Source organism: Lates calcarifer, linkage group LG13 (genome assembly GCF_001640805.2).
Source record: "Lates calcarifer isolate ASB-BC8 linkage group LG13, TLL_Latcal_v3, whole genome shotgun sequence".
In the NCBI taxonomy this organism is placed as follows: Eukaryota; Metazoa; Chordata; class Actinopteri; family Centropomidae; genus Lates; species Lates calcarifer.
The window spans coordinates 19,021,972-19,041,711 of NC_066845.1; the positions used below are offsets into that span (position 1 = coordinate 19,021,972).

Genomic DNA, 19,740 nt, shown 5'->3' on the forward strand with positions numbered 1-19,740 from the left:
AGCCAGTGCCTTGCTCACTGGCACATGAGTAGGACAGGAAGTGGAGGTGAACCAGACTCCTCCAGTCTAACAATGGTCTCTTTAAGCGCCAGGCGACCCTGCTGCACAGCATCATGCTCATTTGGCCGTGGGAGCCCGTTAAAGGGGACCTCTGAGTGGCTCGGGTCAGACCCCAGGTTGGGAAGCACTTTGCTAAAACAGACCTTCACTTCCCGCACAATGAAACGGTCTTAATCAAGCAGTGTAATGGCTGCTCGGGGCCCCTCGTCCGTGTCGGGGCCCTTGTTCGGAGGGGCTAATAGGCGGAGACCTGTTTGTGTGCCTTTTTTGAAATCCTCCCCGGTCCCTGCTGCGATGCGTACTGCAGAAGTAGGCTGGGGGCGCACACACGCTGCAGCGCCACGCACCACACTCACACACGCTCGCACACACACACACACACACGCATCATTTCAGTCGAGATTGGCACAGAGACGCAGCGCCACGACCACTCCGATCTGTTCGTTTGGTGCGGACTGCTTAAACTTGTGCGCAGAGACAGACAGGCGGATAGATTCATCTAGCTCGTTGCAGATAGTGGATTAAATTCACGCTTTCTTTTCTTTCTTTCCGTTTTTCCCCCTTTTCTCCTCCCCCTCCTCCTCCTCCTCTGGTTTCGTGTTACAAAGCCTTGGGAGGGAGTTGCGCGGAGAGCCAGTTTCTCTGTGTAGAAACTGAATGACAGGATCATATGGCTCGATTTGCCCTACGGTCGAAACATTTAAATTAAAAGAGGGAATAAGAGGAGAGAAGTGAGAAACCGAGGGCGAATTAGTCAGATATTGTTGAGGACGTGGAATAATTTATAACTCAAATTCAAAAAACAAACCCGAGATAACGGAGAGAGGAAGAGAGAGAGGGAGGGGAGGAAAGGATACTGGATCTGTCGTCAGAGAAAGACGGAGAGGAAAGCGCAGGACGCGTTGCCTGTAATCATCAGCACCATCACCGTAATAATAAGGTAAGTTTGGAGCCGTTGTTTATCGTAATGGTGGTTGCAGTACTGTGTGAGGTAGCTGGATTAAAAGTAGACGGGGAAGCAGAGGTAGAAAACATCCTCATCCTGAGTCCTCCGGATCTCCAACTGTTGCAATGAAGCCCTCCTTTCTTTCTTGGAAATAAGACGCTTTGAGCTACAATGCGTTGCGATCGTTTAGGTGTTGCGTGTTGTCTGTTTGGGGCTCAATGTGGTGCAACTTTATTTCCATTTCGCGCAGTGTAAACACACAGCGCACTGCGGTCAGGAGCTGTTGGAAGAGAATCAAGTCACTGCTTTCACTGTTGTCTACGTTACTGCTCCAAAATCACAGTCCTGTATTGCACCTACATTGTATAATCTGTACAGTATCATATTTATGATACACTGTGTGTGCTGCAACATGCCAGAATTATTTCTATGTACCACTTCTGAGTAAAAATCATATTTTGTATTTGCCTGTAATATCTCTAAGCCTGTGTGTGTGTGTGTGTGTGCTGCCCTGTAATGAACTTTAAGAAACCTATGCTTGATAGTGTTTTGTATCTTCTATGGCATCAATATAAGATTCTACCAACTCTTTCTAACTTACTTTGTGACCACTGTTGTCTGAGAGTTTATAGTTCACAGAGTATTCTGCACTTAAACAGACGCATGGTTTTACAGCATGGAGTTCTACAGCATCCTACCGAAAACATTTGAGGAGATTTTAATAGTTCATTTTCACACAGCAGTTCTAGTTGTCATATATGACAGCCTTCATCCACTTCCAATGCCATAAAAGCAATGAGTCCCTTGAATTGCCGCCTCTGTTCCCCGCTTGCTCAGCTGACACTCAAAAATTAAGCTCTTATGGTGACAATAATCCACTGACTTGAGATATTACTTCAGAGTGCTTTTCCTCCTTCTTCCCCCCTCCTGATTTTTTTTTTTTTTTTTTTTTTTGCCTTAATGAAGTAAGTATTAGCTTCAGTTGAGTGATTATTGTAATTAGTGAGGAGGAGGAAGGGGCCGGCATCCATACTGGACAGAGAGCAAGGGTTTCTGTAAAAAGGTGGTGGTTTAGGATGAGGAGGAGGAGTAGTAGGGGGACTGCCTGTTTTTCCCCCCTTTTTTTTTTTTTTTACAAGCTGGATGGTGCCACTGCCAGTTAACTAACAGACAGTACAGGGGGGAGCATGGTCCTACAAAGTGAAGACAGTAAAGGTTGTGGGTAAGTTAGTGGAGTCATGTTATTGCCATGTGGGAGGGGGGAGGCAGCGAGGATGACTTTAAATGAACGTTATTGTACTTGAGGATCCACTACTGTGATATTTGTGTAATATTCACATAAAGTTTGTCATAAGATTTATTTCGTAACATTCGTAGGCGGGTAGTTCGGTATGTCTGTGTGCATGTCAATGTGTCCTTTGCGCAGATTAATGAAAGTAATTTACCGGTTAAATTCAGCATTAGCAATGAGCCGCAAGTTGACATTTGCAGTGTGGATGGATGGAAGATAATCCTGCTGAAATTCACTTGACTCACCTGTTAATATTTGAAATCAAGTTCACAGACTTTTAAGAAAACACATAATCCTTCATATAAACACACAGAAGATTATACAAAACTGAAGCAGGTTACAAGGAGATATGTTTGAAAACCATTTTGGTTGTTTGAAGGACTCCTCCTGACATCTGCATTATTCCGAGTCTGGTTAAAAAAAGCCTTGAGAATCCAGTTTTATCCAGGGCAGTGGCAACAAGGACACACACACAGACACACACACACACACTGCAGCCCTCTGGCCCCAGATGTTAATGCCTCCATTGAGAGAGCCACAGGACTCCTGCCGACTCGATCTCTTCATTGTCGGACAGACAATGGATTCCACATCCTGATGGCCAGCCTCCTTCCCATCTTCCCTCGCACACTCCTCATGCTCCTCACACACACACATAATTAAACGGCACATAGTCAGGCAGAGAAAGGAGCACATGCATCATGCATACATGCAAACAGGCATGCTTTTACAGTCAGGCACAGGCATACAAACGTGCAGTTTCACATTCAATAAACAGTTTTTTAATACTGTGCTTTTTTTGTTTGAGTAAAAGTCAGACAGATGTGGAATTTCTTGAAACTTTTATCTGTTATTTACAGCATGTTTACATGTGTTTCCTGCAGCAGTTCATTTCACTGCAGGGCTGCAACTAACTGACTGTTTTCATAACAGATAAATCTGCTGATGATTTTCTCCATTGGTTGATCCATTGTATTGCATTCTATAAAACATCCGAACATTAAGAAAATGTCAATCAAAGTTTTCAAGAGCCCAGATCACATCTTTAAATACCTTGTTTTGTCCAACTCACAGTCTTAAAGACAAAGATGGTGAATTTCCTATCATATAAAACAAAGAAAGGCTGCAATTCCTCACATTTTAGAAGCTGGAAAAAAAGCTCATTATCATATTTTTGTTTGAAAAGTGACTCAAACATTGAATCAATGATTTAAATAGTTGCATTAAATAGTTAATTAACTAATCCCCTTAGCTCCACTTCACTATCTGTGTCAAAGGGTGTGTTTACCCCTCTTCCTGCATGTGCACACGTGACATAAACTGTGTGTTTTGACACTAAAGGGCCAACATTGCATCACAGCCGCTACACCGTCACTGCACCAGCTGTCTCCTGTCTGCCCTGTCTGTGTGTGTGTGTGTGTGCATTTGTGTGTGTTTAATTGTCATCTCTGTGTCACATGCATCACGTCGATGCAACAGATCCTGTGGCCCACATGGCGAGTAGCTGAATGCACAGTAAAACTCCCGTGATAACGGGATGATTTCTGATTATGTAACTCAAAAGCTTCACATACAGGAACACACACAGGCAGACCATTCAGCCTGTGTTCACGCCGGCTATGGTGTTGTGAGAGCGTATGGATCTGGATTCGCTAACGATAATGTGTTTTAGATGGTGGGAGAGGATTTTTTTATTTTTTTCACATCCTCTGCTGAGCAACAGTTGATGTGCCAGCTTCCCACAGGAGACATTTTTTCAAAACATCCTTTTCATCCCACCAGTGATTTAATTCCTGCAATATCTGCTTTTCTTTTTCTTTTATAGGCAGATTTGCTTTTGTTTTTGTTGTTTCAAACTGGTCTGCGTGTTGAGCTTCCTGCTGAGCTGAAGAGAGTTCACATCCCTGGCCATGCCCTCTGTGTTCTGATGCTGCATGAACAGAGTCACCCTGACTCCTTTTTTTTCTTAAACACTTCACAGTGTGTGTGTGTGAGTTTGCATTTGGATATGTGTTTGTGCTGAGCAGAGATATGGTTCATAGCAGGCCAGATGCAAGGTCTGGAGAGCAGAAGCAGATGGGTGATGTGTCTGTGTTTGTGTGTGTGTGTGTGTGTGTGTGTGCTGGAGGGGAACAGCAGGAGGCAGGGCTGGGCTGGACAGGCTGATGTTTAGAGAAGAAGGAAGGGAAGAAGCTTGTTTACAAGAACATCATTGTAAATGGGCTTTGGTAGGGGGCAGGGTCAAAGTGATATAAACCTTATGTTTTTGTGCCTTCAGTTCAGTTTGCATGAGCCTACCTTGATATTGCAATTGCTTCATAATCAAGGACTCTATTAGCTATATAGACGAGGTAATGTGTGTGTGTGTGTGTGTGTGTGTGCGTGCTAAAAAAGGCTTTGATATATGCACAGCTGTGGGCTAAAAATGACACAGTGACACTGGAACGTGAATTCTGGCCCACTAAATCACACACATGAACACATACATATTAAGCAGTGTTACACATTAGCATGTCACAGGCACATTAATCATGACATCTTGTATAAAGACCATAATGAAAGATGACTGGCACAACTCCTGGCTTCTTCTCTGATTTTTTTTTTTTTTTAGTTTTTGTCAAAATTAAGAACAAAAACCATGAACGTTGTTGCTTCCTGACAAGGATGTTGCTTCTTGTCCTTCCTCCCTCTGTTCCTGTGATGTGCCTTTATTTCTCTTTGTCTTTCCTGCAGGGGAGAAATGTGTCGGAAAGGCCAGAGCCCCCCCCTTTTTTTTGGTTGTTTCAGTGACCTCTCTCCCTTTCCGCCATCTGCTGTTTTGAAAAAGTGTTATCTCTACTAGAACTAGAAGAACAGAACCCTCTGCCTCATCTGTACCCGCATCTCTCTTTGCACTGTAAATAAATCCAGGAGCAAATCTGCACTGGACAAGAAATTAAGAAACACTGACACCAGTTTGACAGCTTGACTGCTAATTAAAAAACACAAGCAAATAGAGAAACATATACACAACACAAAGGAATTTTCGTAAGTTTCCAGGGAAACATATACCTGCAAACAGCATGTACCCTATATTAATTGTCAGCTAGCAGCTATAGAGCTTTAAACAGTACAGCGAGAGCATACTTAAGAATTCAGTACTAGGGAAATGACTCAATATGCATCAGTCAAACTATTATAGTCAAACAATTTGAAATGCCACCGCCAAATCAGCTTCACTAAAAGAAAGTCACTGTCTTTTATTTTCATATCAAGTCTTCTTTAATAGGCTATTTTGTCACATTTCTTGTGTGAACACATGTTAAAATGATGCCCTATGACATGCAAAGTTTCTGTGTTTGTGTTTGCTGTGGGGTTTCTTTATGCTGTGAATGTGTTGCAAAACTTGTGATTGCGCTTCCCAAGTTGCCTGTGTTGAATTTATAAAACATATGTATCATCAAAGTGTTGTTGGTGCTTTATGATGTTTCTTCAGAAATCTGTCTTGTCTCAAAGTTGATGTGGCTATTAATTTAGAACACAAACTGTGCACAAGCTGAACCACACACACACACACATACACATACACACATATACCCCACTGCACATCCTCCAGCCCTCTCAGTGGCTGTAAGGCCTGTTGAGAAGTTTCCGCCAGGCACTAAGGATGGATCCAGAGGGTTTTGGCAGCAGCTGTGATTGCAGTTGTTCCGAGACGAGAAGCTTTTGCTCTTCTGCAACTTAGCCTTCCCTTTGAGCTCTCTCTTTTTCTCTCTCTCTCATCCTCTGTCTCCCTTGCCCACTTACGCACACATATTTTTTCGTCTTTGTCTCTCTCACTCGTTTCGGCTCAATACGAGTAGAATAATGAGGTCATTTTTGCATTGCCAAAGTTAAGCAATGGTAAGATTGTGACATGACTGGAAAGTACCAGATGGCCTGTCTGATCTTGGAAAAAGAGAAATTGGTAAAACACTGTAAGATTGGTATGAGAGTATTAAAATCATGAATTGTGATTTAAGCGGTGATTGTGATTCAAAAAGTTAAAGTTAAAGAGTAACTGTACCAATGGTATTACTGAAAGAGATGATTAATTGTTTTAATGATAACTAAGAATGATTGAAAGAAGCGGTATGTAGGATGGATGCGGTTACTATTGATAAAGATTTGAAGGGAAGAAAGATTGCAACATAACGGACAGTACTGGATTGGAGGGATTCCAACAGCATTGCCAAAGCTAGCATTGTCAAAAATGGTTTGGTAAAGGAAGTCAGAGAGGGAGGGTTGGAGACCTGGCAAAATCAGATAAAAGATGTAGCAGACAACTTATTCGGACTCTTCGTTGACCATCGGTGGATCATCACCTAAAGAAGACCTCTCCTCAGCCATCATCAAGAGAGCTGGATTCTGCAAACTTTTCTTCACTTAGAACGAAGGAATCTGGGAGACTATTTGCTGCTAAGAAGACTCAAGGCAAGAGGAGTTTCACATAGGATTATTATTTTCCCTACTGCAATAAAGGAATTACTCTCTGAAGATTTCATAAGTTTGCCAGGCCCAGAAAGAGGGACTGTGAATAAGGCGAGGTCCTCCGGGACTTTGTATGGAGTCAGGAGGCTCACCCCTCACAGGTCCGGCCTGAAAAGAGGATCGGTCAGCTAAGGCCAAGCTGCCAACCCCTCCATCTCTCTCTCACCCATCCTAGTGACCAGCTTCAGCATTTAATATGAGAATCAGTGAGTTACTCATTCCAGAATTATTCTAATTTTTATTGTGTGATTGATTATATTACTTTACTTTTTATATATGATTATGATGTATGCTTTGCCCTTGCTAAAATTATATTCAATAAAATATCTAAGGATAAATTGTGAACAGTTGTTCTGTAATTCTCAGAAAGGTAAAATACTAGCTTATTGTGAATGAAAACTATGCTAGGATAGAGGAAAGTAGTGTAATCCTTTTGGTGTCTCTAATAGTAGTGCCAGTACCCTGAATGCCCTGGGAGCAACCATTAATGATCTTTCTCTCAATTCAATCCAGTTAAATTAAATGAAGTCTTATTGCCGTTATTGTCAAAAAAAATTAACATTATGGCCAAAAAATGCAATACTCTCAAAATATAGAACACAAAGCAGTAATAAATATTTGTCACCCTCTATGAATGATGCAGCCCCCCTGTGAGGAAATCAATAAATAAATAAGCCCTGAGGGGGGAGAAGTGTTTCCAGGAAAGTCGGAGTGGTGGAAAATCCAATATGGTGCATACTGATGTTCCTGGAGGCAAATCTGTGGAGCAAGTATAGCTGGATGCACCAAATGTTTTCACTCTTTCAATGTAGAAGTTTTGTTTATCAAAGCTTTTCATCCTGACCTGTAATTTCCCCCCTGCCAGGCTGATCAATGTAATTTAAAAATGTCAGAATGCAGTGGTGAGAGACATCACCCAAATCTAATTACTGTTGTCTGAAACAAATGAACGAACAGATGGAGAGTAATCCATAGCTCCCTGCCTTGACATAAAGGTTTGTGCTTTCGTCAGTTCAACAAACTCCCTGTCTGCCTTTATGAGACTCGCTGGGAGAGTTGGAGGCCTTTAGAAGAAGCTTGGTGGAGCTGCTCTGGGTGGTTCCAGGCCCCTGCATTATTTATGATGTGGTAAAATAGAGGTGGAGGAGAGCCCTGACCTGCTTGTTTGTTACCAGCTGACCGCTTTTGGCCATCTGCTGCCCGCCAGCCTTGCTCTCTCTCTCTCTCACTCTCTCTCTCCATCTATCTATGTCTGTGTTGCTCTGCTCTCTGTATGAATCTGTCTATCTATCAATAACTGGGTCTCCATCCAAGTTTTTATGTAAAACAGGACACATGGAGTTAGAAAGGTTAAATGGATTTTTTGCTCACTTGAGATAGAGTAGGGTTCAGTAAAAACAGTGTCATAAAAAGTGATGACAGCACAGTATTTCTGCAAGTATTAACATACAGTAGGTTTGACATTAAACTTTAAACTATGAGCAACTGCAGAGGTGTCTTTTTTTCTGGTTCTTTGAAGCAAAAGTTATGAAGCTGGAGCCAGGAGCTAAGCTAGCATAATGCTTTTAGCCATTATGCTAGCTTAGCTTAGCATAATGGCTAAAAGCAGGGGGAGGTAGGTAGCTGATAGCAAGCTAATTTCCTTGAATCTTTAGACTGTTGGTCAGACAACACTTTAGGTCTTAGGAAATTCTGAAATTCTTTTTCAGTATTTTGAAACAAAATATAGACCAAACAATTAATCAGTTAGCTGAGAAAGTTATAATCAGGTTCATCAATGATTGAAATAATCAGCTGCAACCCTATGTCAAACAGTACATTGTATGTTAATTCATGAGCTTTTAGAGGTGCTGACAGTTGGATTTTTTGTATGGAGTGAGACTACTGCCCCTGCTTTCAGTATTTATGCTAAGATATCCATCTCCTGACTGTAGCATATTTAACAAACAGCTATGAGAGTGGTATTGATCTTCTCATCTGACTCTTGGCAAGCAAAAACAATAAGCATATTTTCCAAAATATGAAACTGTAATGACTTGTCACTACAAGGTAATTTTTACTGCTGGATCTTTATAATTTATATTGTCTGTCTTTACACAGTTGTATCTGTCTATGTACAGTATCTTTGGCCATGCAATGTGTTTTTCACATTTTCTAACTGATTAAAAGACAGACTCAAGGAGAGAAATCTTCATTATGTTTGATATGTGTCCAGTAATTTCCTCCTCAGATAGCATCTTGACTCATCTTTCCCATTTCATCCTCTTTCCTGTGTCTGTCTGTGCTTGGCTTTGCTTGAAATTGTAAAGCTGGATTGGGGAAAGACAGTAATATGCTCGGCCAAAAACCTTGTCACTGCGCCAACTGTGTTTTGGGGGCACCGTGTAAGGTATTTAGTATGTTTTCTGAGGCCCCCGATGTGCCTGTACATCGGCTGTTTCTTGTTTTGTTTGTTCCGACTCAGCAGATGTTTTCTGGTTCAGTTGTCCGCACCGTGTTTTGTGTACAGAGGACCGCTGGAATTGTTCTTTTTTGTTATTTTGGTTTTGGTGACATGTCAAAGCTGTCTGGACCCAGTGTGAATGCAGAGGCTCCTATTGTTTACTGTCAGTGGCAACATTGCTGCGTGTGTGTATGTGTATGTATATGTATGTGTGTATGTACTTTGCATAGAGTATATGCCTATGCACACTCAGCTCTTGCTTCTTGCTGTTTTCAGGCATTGTTTTGTGGATAGTGTATGCAAATGTGTATGGGCTAGCAACAACAGATAACAGTAAAAAAATACTGACGCATGGGTCTCTGAGATTGTGTGCACTAATGTGTGCGTGTGAATAATGATGCAGATGAAATGGGCGGGGGTGGGTGTTGAGGAAAGTAGACCCCTACCCTCCTCTTCCCTGTGCTACCCAGAGCATGGTAGTTTGTTTTTATGACAGCCTGTTTTTGGCATTGTTCTGGTCCGAAAGAGCTCACCCTCCCTAGCGTGGGATTGGTCGTTAGTGGGCAGGAAGTGCCGGGAGCGCGCAGCTTGAGCATACACACACACACACACACACACTGTGCTGCAGACTCCAGCACACACAGCCCCTCCCAAGCTATTGCCCCACACTCACACATAAAGTTTGGAAAAGGACAATAAAAAGTTGCCCTTCGGCTTGTAGGCTGGTAAGCTACAGCTTATCCAGGAAGGAGCTGCAGCCGGACTAATGGCCTCTCTCTAGGGTAGGCACTACGGAGGGGCCCATGCAGGCTTATCAGCAGCAGGAGGGCCCCTACATGGCTACTCTCTGAGAGCTCCATTGAGCTAGTGTGTGGGAGTAGCTTAGTTTTCGTAGCTGTTAGGAGGCTGAGAGCTACCCTGCTTATTTCCTGCTGTGTTTGTCTAGAGTTATCTTGGCCTGTCTGAAAATCAAAGTTAGTCGTTAGCCCCTCCTAAATGAAAATATAGATGTTTATCCAGCGAAGCAGCTTTAATTGGAAATTCAAAGTTAACTTAGTGTTGCACTTCCTCGTGGAAACTAAGCCTATCAAGCCTTACTGGGAAGTCACTGCTATTCTTGTTAAAAAATCGATGGTAGACCAGTGTGGCTTTTACTACTAAGCAAGTACTTCTTTCTAGTACCATAGGGGCAAGTGTGAAGGCAAACAAACAATGTGTGAAACACTGTTTAAATATCTCCATAGCTGAAGTGTATTTCTTTTCCTTAATTGGAGAAGTCCCAGTAAAGAGCCAGCATGGTTTATGGAGAATGATTCAAAGTGTGATGAGGAGGAGTGAGATGCTTTGCCCCCTGACTGACTAATCAGATTTTGCCTCATAGATCCCAGTATGACGACTCCAGCGTGATCTGAGCCCATGAGTCACTGCTCCCTTTCTTCATCTGTAGCAGAGAAGGAACTGATACAGTGTTCACAGCAGCTGCAAACTCTACTGCAGCGAGGTAACCTGTCACTGTTACTGTTCCCACTTACCAAAAGATTTGTTAAACACACCCCATTTTTTACTTGAATGAAAAGTCGATACAGGCTGTAAAGAATCAGGCATACATATGCTAAACCTGCTGTTTGTTTTTGTTGACGATGCCACCTCCCCACCTTCCCGTCTGCTTTCCATATTGCCCATGATAGATGCAATGAGATCCTGCAGGCAACAAGAATAGCGCAGTAAATACTCAATGTAAAGGCAAGATCAGACTGACATAGCTGAATATACAGAGTAACGGTGGAAATAGTAGACACAGTACTGTACAGTAGTGTCACTGTAGTGCTGCATACTCTTCCAGACACAATGTAACTTCACTCTGGGAGCTGCCCAGTACAACCAGAGCCTTCTAATAAGGCCTGGAGAGCAGATCCACCAGAGCAATTAGGGGTTAACCCTTTAATGAACACCCAATTATCTATTGGTGTTCTGTTTAAACTAAAACAACTTTAATTAACTTTAATTGTTGATTGTTAGAAACTTGCCATGAATGTGGACAAAATGTGTTCAAGGATTTAATATAATGTAGGACACAGAAAGGGCTCCTTTCCCTCAAGTACAGCAGGTCAGAAAAAGCTTGCATGCTTTGCTCAGGGGTACCTCAAAAATGTTACAAACTGGATTTATAGTTGGACATTACTGGGTTATGGTGTAGCTACAGTCATGGTTCTATCAACAGGTGAAATCTGACACTAAACTATAAATGAAAACCTGCACCATAACCATCCATGCGAGGGCTTTGCATCAAGTATAAATCCGGCTATACTCTCATACTTTCTTTAGGTCTGTTCCTCCAACCAGTAGAGTCCTGCCATTTCTCTATTTGTAAATTACCTCTAAGCTTTCTCTTAAAACATTACTGCTAGCTTAGCAAGGCTATTGGTTATCAGCACTGGCTCAGCACCTTATTAGCCTCACCTTGGGTCTGGCACTAGGATCTCCTTTGAGCCCAGCTACAGCCATAATAGTTATGTTGTTGAGGTGTTGGTCTGGCCTATGTGCTGGGGAGGGGGTGAAAGAGAGAAACAGACTCTGTGTTTACCCCCTCACCCGCCCCATCCTGCTGCAGACTCACCTTTGACCCCCAGCTGGCTGCACTCCCCCCTCGCCTGCTGCTCTTTTCCAGTCCACTGCTCTCTGCATGATGTCTGACTGTCACGATAGAGGGATGGAGAGAGAAAGAATTAAAGAAAGACATGGAAAGCTCAATGGGATGAAGCCACAGTAATATGATTGGAAGGATATAAAAGAGGAAAAAGACAGAGATTGGAAAAAACCAAGGGCTACAGAGAGGAAAAAATATAGCAAAGTATGCAGGTTGCCAGGTTTGGTCCACTCCTAGAAAGAGACAGAGATTGGAAAGCGAGAAAGAAACCAGCTTGCCCAGACAACAGCCCTGAGAAACCAAGATAAGAGCCGACCAGCAGTCAACAATTACACCATCAATTTCCAACCTGCCTTTCACCTTTTTATCTCACTCTCTCTTTCAATCGTTCTCATCTTTTGCTTTTTGGTACTCCCTCTTATTCTCTTTTCTCCCCTTTAGTCCCTGCTGCTGTGCTCCCTGTGTAGTTTTGTAATAGACCTCTGCGCATGCAACCTGTTACACACACACACACACACACACACACACACACATATACATACACACAGACATTCGTACTTTCAAAGAATATTTACTCAAGTACTGTACTCAAATACAAAAAACTGAGGTATTTGTACTTCACTTGAGCATATTATTATTTTTCTACTCCATTACATTGTGTGAAATATTGTACTGTTAACAGCCTCTGGCAGCTGTTTACAGGTTGCAGTTTGAGATTTTACACAAATGCTGCTTAAGTATCTATACCTTGACCTACTTTAACAGTACAATAATAAACCTTATTTACAACACTTTGAAAGGGGACATTCTGTATAATGGATACTTTTACTTAATATTTGCCTCTTATTGAGAGTACTTTTGTGGTTTTTCTTAAGTGACATTTTGCAGGACATTTTTTGTAGCATACATTCTGGTTTTCACACAGGTTTTTTTCTTGGTTAACTTAGACTACTGATGCCTCATATTAGCTTCAGTGGAACTTAAGGTGCATTCATACATATGGATAGCTGGCAGTATTTGATTGAGCAGAGACAGTTGTTGCTTACAACTTTTACTTGAGGAAAGCATCCAAATTCTTCTTCCAATAATCATGATTTCACACACACACACACACACACACACTATTATACATTCATAATAATCTCAGACAAATATGGAAGAGCACAAGTATTTTCTCAGGCACACACATACTCTCACCTGTACCAGCACATTCACACATTGCTTGCCAGACATACACATTTGCACGCACACCTTCATACACACACAAACACACACACTTACTTTCACACACTGTCTCTGTCTTCTCTCTCTCTCTCTCTCTCTCTCTCTCTCTCTCTCTCTCTCACACACACACACACACACAGACAGACCTGTGGCATATGGAACAGTTTATCTCACTTTTTTTTTTCGTGCCTATTAGGCAAAGTCTTTTTTAGGAACACCAGGGATGAGAGAAAGGCAAACTCTTTATTATGATTTTTTCGCCCGAGGTTAGACCTGCCACGGAGAACACACTCACACACGCACACGCACAGGCATACTCTGAGCCCCCCCTGCTTCTACACATCAAGAAATCAATGACATGTCCCTTTAAGAAAAGCCTGAAAACTAACAGAAAGAGATATAGAGGGAGTGAGAGAGGGATGCTGATGAACCTCACAAACACACATGTTCACGCATTTTCCCCTTTCCATCTTACTCCCCTTTCCATCTTGCACACTTTCTCTGCTGATCATGCTTTTCTGAAAAAGATAGATAGATAGATAGATAGATAGATAGATAGATAGATAGATAGAAATGGGAGAAGCATTACAGTTAAGTAGGAAAGCAAGAGGAGTCGTGTCAAATTGAAGCGAGTTAAATCGTCTTCCCTATTTAAAATTCATTGACCGTCCATCCTCCATCCCTCTATCTCGCTGTCCCTCCATCCATCCTGTCCTCTCATATCTCTGCAGCTGAATAGCTCTGATTTGTATACCAGGATTAAATTCCTCAAATTTGTCTTTCACTCCCTGTGGGAGAAGACCATGCTTTTTAATTAATTGATTTTGAAATTACATTAGCTGCTGTGTGGGCGTGTGTGTGTATGTGTGAGCCTGTGTGGGTATGGATGTGTATGGTTATCTTTTTCTCTTTTACTAACCCTTAGCTGACTAACAAAGGGGCGGGGTTGTGTGTTTTGTTGAGTGTGTTCCTGTATTTGTATCTGTTCCTTTGTGATTACCTATTGTTGGAGAAGCCAAAGAAATGGATGATGCTAAAACTAAATTAGAAGTGCAAAATCAAGAATTGGTGGTTTTACTGGGGGTTATACACCATATGTGCCAGTCACTGCACCTGACCAGGAAATATGACCCCCCTTTTACTCTTTGGATTTTATATGAATTAATAATTACTAAATAATAAATAAGCTTTAGAGGTGCTGGTATGCGATTCTGATTCTTTGTCCGAGTTTCCAGTCTTTATACTAAGCTAAGCGATAAGAAATTTATATATAACAGACTAACATGAGAGTGGTGTCTATCCTCTCTGAAAAATGTGTAAACCTGTCTGTGTCAACTGAATGTAAGACATGAAGTGAAGCCATAAAAGATAACTTACACTTATCTATAGGTGGAGATGTTTATACACCAACATGCTTTTAAGGCTTGTGATAATTTTGGCTGTTATTTTGGGTTACATTAGCTAATCACAAAAGTTGGTGTCAACACTTTCTTCCACTAAAATGCATTTAATGTGAGGCATATGCAGAATGTGACAAAGCATTAGCCGTCAGTTAAATCAGGTTAGCTGACTGATGTAAGTGTATGAGACAGAAAACTATATTTAATGTGGACCAGTGATAGTTGGTGGACACATAAAACATTTAATAAGGTCTTTTATCTGTCCCAAAGAATTTTCCAGCAAACACAAAGTGCAGGTAACTCTGTGTGCGTGCGTGTGTTTGCGCTCTCACAATTATTAGCTTGTATCTCTTGTGTCTGATTGTCTTGAGTGCTCCACTGTGCTTTGTGTCTTCATGTATGTGTGTGTGTGATTTTGCTCTTATGCAGCTGCATGGACACTTGCTTTGTTGCACAGAGCTGCTGTGTTGTTGAATGCATCCCATAGTGTGTGGCGCGCAAAACCATTCTCTCTACAGCTGCATTCACTATCGCAGTGGGTTGCCTCAGCGCTTGAAGCACACGAGGATTGTGTCGCTCATCGATGGGCCGCTTTGTGCGTCACGGAATTGGTGGTGCTGCTGCATGCTGTCAGGCCCATGCCGCCTGTCGCAGTGTGTGTGTGTTTCTGTTACTTTATGTCTGTGCCTTTGTTTCTTTGAGTTTGTGTGGATGTTTCTTTGTGTCTGCATCAATGTGTGTGTGTGTTAATCTGTTTGCATCTTTTTCTCTTTGCGTCTGAATATGAGTGTGTGTGTGTGTATTGTACCTGTGCTTGTGTGCGTCTTTATGTGTATGTGTCCTTGACTTTGTGTGTGTGAGGATGTTTCTTTGTCTGAGTGCTTTGTGTCTGTCTCTTTTAGTCTTATTAATTATATATATCTGTATATTGTCGATGTCTGTATTTGTGTGTGTGTGTGTGTGTGTGTGTGTGTATGTGTGTGTGTGTGTGTGTGGGTATGTTTGTGTGTATATCTGTCTGTGTGGGCGTTATATGACAGACAGACCTCCCGCTAGACTTTATTAACAACATTTACTAGAATCTCTGCTGGGTTTGTCTAAGCTGGGAGATTAAGATGTGCGTATGCACACACACACACACACACACACACACACAGTGACAATTCTGACTCACAAAGGCACCAGGGGTTTGGGAGTATGTGTGTCTGTTTTTGTGTGTGTATGTGTGTGTGTGGGGGGGGGCTTTGCAAAATCAACAAAGACATGCACTGTAGCGTCCCAACACATTCAACCACACTCTGTTCTCACATATTTTTGTTCTGTCATACATACTGCGTCACACAACCCACGCACACACACACACACACACACAGATACACACACACTCGCACATGCCACTACACATTTGTAATCAGTATGAAGACATCGGTTGCTTGTAGTTTATTTATGTTTAAGTGTCACCTGATCTGTTGTAGTATGACATTTTACCTTATGCATACACACACACACACACACTCAAACACCTGAGAAAGTGCACCAGGGTGTTGTTACCGAACTATGAAGACATCAGTGTGTACCTGTGTCACTGTGCGTGTGCATGTGTGTGTGTGTGTGTTTACTGCACAATGCAGTAGCAGCAGTTAGTGGGTCTATTGACTTATTGGTTCTAGCAATGGGAACGTGGGATCAGTCAATTGCTCATCATTCATTTAAATAGAGGCACTCTTCAGGTTAACACTACTGAAGTCTGAGAGAGAAAAAGACACAGAGAAGCAACCTGAAGAGGAGAACTTCTAAATTTTGTTTTCTTTCCTTTCTGAGAGAGAGACATTATTCTGGTGTTTGTGAGTTAAGCACAGAGCTGGAGTCTAGACATGGTTCACCTAGCTTAGCATAAAGACTGGAAGCAGGGGTAAACAGCTAGCTGGGCTTTTTCCAAAGTCAAAAAATAAACCCTCCAACACCTCTTAAACTCACTAATACAAACATTGTATTTTATTAGTTTAAAGCTGTGCAGAAACAGACATGTAGAAACAACAGTTTGTGGTTTTACAGGGATTTAAGCACTGAAACAATTTCTTTGAAATCGACAGCCTGGTGCAGTGACTGTGCAAAGCATCCTAAAGTCACATTTAGGGTGCCAGCTTTGGTAGCACCATGTCTCAACAAAAACTAAATCTGTGTTCTCCAAATACATCTATAGACAGAGTTTCTGCACAAAAGCACTGGGATGAATGTATAAACTGTTGTTTGCCAAGGGATGTTGATATAACATTAACTTGTAAGATATGGTAGACCTCAAGGACTGCCATATCTTCAAGCTAAATTGATGTTTTCTTTTCAGTTTTGATCAGTCCCAGCTATTGAACTGTTCCTTTATTGTAGAAGTTTTATATTTTGGGAATACTTCCTGGAGTCTTCCTAGACAGCAAGACTCCAGGAGCTTTACTGTCAGGATGTAGTCCCGCATGTACTCCTCCGTAAAACCAAAAATAGTAGTTTTTACATTCGGTCTTTGTATAGATTAAACAAATTTGACGTAACTTGTGAATCAGTGAATTTAAGAGGTGCTGGTTACCCTAAGACAAAGCTGGGCTAGCAGTTTCCTCATGCATCCACCTTAGCAAAGCTGACTGACCCCATGGTGTAGTGTCATATTCACTGTACAGACATGAGATTGGTATCAATTGTTTCATCTAAGTCTTTGCAAGAAACCTAAAGCGTGTTTTCCAAAATGTTGTATGAAGCCTTAAAAGAAAAGTGACTGAAAAGAGACACAGTGTCAGGCAGCTAAATAGTCTGGAAAGGGGAGAAACAAGGGGGCAGAGAGAGATACAAATCACAATAGACACAAAAAGAGAAAAGTCAAAAAGTGCCAGACAGAATTGAGAAAAAGAAAAAATGGAGGCTGAAATAAATGAAAGAAAAGAGAAAACTCATATCGAGACAATGGGAGCCTGAGAGGTGTCTGAAATGATGAAAGAGAGCCAGAAAAAGTGAGAGTGATGCAGACAAGAATAGGAAAGCGGCAAATACTGCAGATAAAAAAGACAGAGGCAGATTGTATGATTGTTGTCGTCAGCAGCTCACTGACTTCTGCTTGGTGACCACAGGCCTCCTCTGCACTTCATTTATTGTCAGTCTTTATTTGATTTCCTTGTACCACTGTCATTTTCCCCCCTTTGTGTTTGCCACCCAGGCACCCTGCCGCTTTTGTTTTTCCATTGCAGTAACTAAATAGCCTAGTTCTTCCTTTGAAACTTGACTTAAAGGGCCAGGGAAGGCTCCTTTGCATGTTGTGACGTTTAGGTGGCAAATTCTTTAGGATCTGTTGATGAAAGTTCTGTTTAAAAGGTTTTACTTTTGCAACTATTTACTTCCGCAACTTGATTTTCAAACATATTTTCCTTTCAATGTCTCAGTATGCATCCTAATTTTCATATAATGCGATAGAAAAAAAGATAGAGGTGCCTTGAATTTGACACATCCTTTAAGAAAAAAAAAACAGTTTGTATGCTGCCAGTCTGTCTAAAGAGCCAGCTCAGCATTGGTTTTGGTTCTGTGCAGATGTGGCTTCCATTTACCAAACTGATGACACTTTTTCCATTTTAAATTGACTGCTGAGCTTTTGATTCAAGGCCTGACAGCATGTGTCAGCTACCAGTGAGCTTCACATTTATTCGGAGGCAGGTTTGTTTATGTTGGTATTATTCAAAATGGTCTGCAATTTGTGACGGCTGATGGAAAGTTGAAAAAGCTTCCCAGTGACAAAGCTGCATGTGATGACAGTTTGTATGAATAAATTACAGGTTCTAAAAGCTGATCTTTATGTTTCAGTTAAAGGAATATCAAGATGATTTCACTGAGTCTCCATCTTTGATTATGTCGTAGATGAAGTAATGATTTTTCTCTGCGGCTCCTGGGCTGTCAGCCTATAAAATCCTGCAGTGAAACTTGCCTTAAGGAGCTGCTAACCCACCTTAAAGAATTTTGTCTGTGTGGTATTTATTGGCTGTCACATGACAGTGTAAAAGCAGCTTCACACAGTTTTCCAGCCTGACAAGAATAAACTATGCAGCAAGCACCGAATCCAAGTTGTTCTTTTGCAATTTAACAGTCACATTTTTGAATCCTGAATATCTGGGAAAAGTGCTTTCAATCTGTAGCTTCCAAAGACATCAAATCCAAATCTGCTGCATCTCCCATCCCAAACCTCTCCCTTTTCCCCTCCATGCTTTAAAGAGGGAATTTATCCTTACAACATTACACGCGAGCATTCTGCCCGCATCGAATGACCAGCAACTGCATTTAACAGGTAGCATTACGCTTTAACACGGTCTCTCTCTGTCCATTACTGCACCATTGATTCCAGTTAGGCTCACATTGGAAATGGATAAAATGTAAGTGAGCCCACGGTTTGAGTTTCATCTCGTCTCCACTGGTCCTGACACTTAAAGCACATCGAGCAATTGGCTACAGGCCCGCTGTGATCTCATGACGAGGTGATATAATCCTTGTTGGTCATGGTGTTTGTGCTGCCAAGTTGTTTACCAGTAAGCGACAGAACAGCAAGATGAATGTAAAAGCCTCTTCACTTGTATTTTTGTACAATCATTGAAATTACATCTAAATATACGTTTAAGAACAACTGCAGGCATAAGGTACAGAATATAGTCTCCCTCAAGAGCATGAGAACAATTCAGTTCTTTTTCCCTGTGAGGATGCACCAGAAAATGAGCCCACACTGTAGAAATAGTGTTTTGGGATGTCCCAGGGTTTCAGAGGTCTAAGCTGTATAACTCCAACCAACAGCACAGTGTGCTCTAACCCTGCTGGCAACATTTGTGTTTGTACCCTCACTGTCTTTGCCATCTCTCCACTCCCCTGCATCCAAAAGAAGCATGAATATCATAAAACAGCTTCATCGAGGTGGAAAAAGAAATTGCTTTTCAACCAAATGTTAAATGCAGCCTAACCAGAGCGAATGGTGAAATTCAACAGCTGTTCTGCATTTACAGAGCAAGACAATCCACTGAGGTTGAAATGTGTCACATGCTCTGTTCCTGAGCTCTCTTGAAGATGTGGCATGACTCATAATTTATCTCATTACACAATGTACATCATGTAAAATAACTCACTGCTTTTAACTTTGTTTCATGGTGGGATTCATTAATCTGATCATCCGCCACGCCCTTTGCTTGTCGTTCTATTGCAAAATGA

General features: G+C 41.7%; 1 protein-coding gene across 2 annotated transcripts in view; it reads left to right on the top strand.

Moving 5' to 3' along the window:
• Positions 1 to 428: 428 nt before the first annotated feature.
• Positions 429 to 19,740, top strand: part of sema4c (sema domain, immunoglobulin domain (Ig), transmembrane domain (TM) and short cytoplasmic domain, (semaphorin) 4C) — an 89,883-nt gene continuing 70,571 nt past the window's right edge. Inside the window, exon 1 of one of the 2 annotated variants that reach the window (XM_018669298.2) lies at positions 429 to 1,000. The gene's annotated coding sequence lies outside the window, so the exon portion shown is untranslated. Of the gene's footprint in view, positions 1,001 to 6,299; positions 7,013 to 19,740 lie in introns of those variants that run through there. The other variant, XM_018669299.2, reaches the window with a different exon arrangement.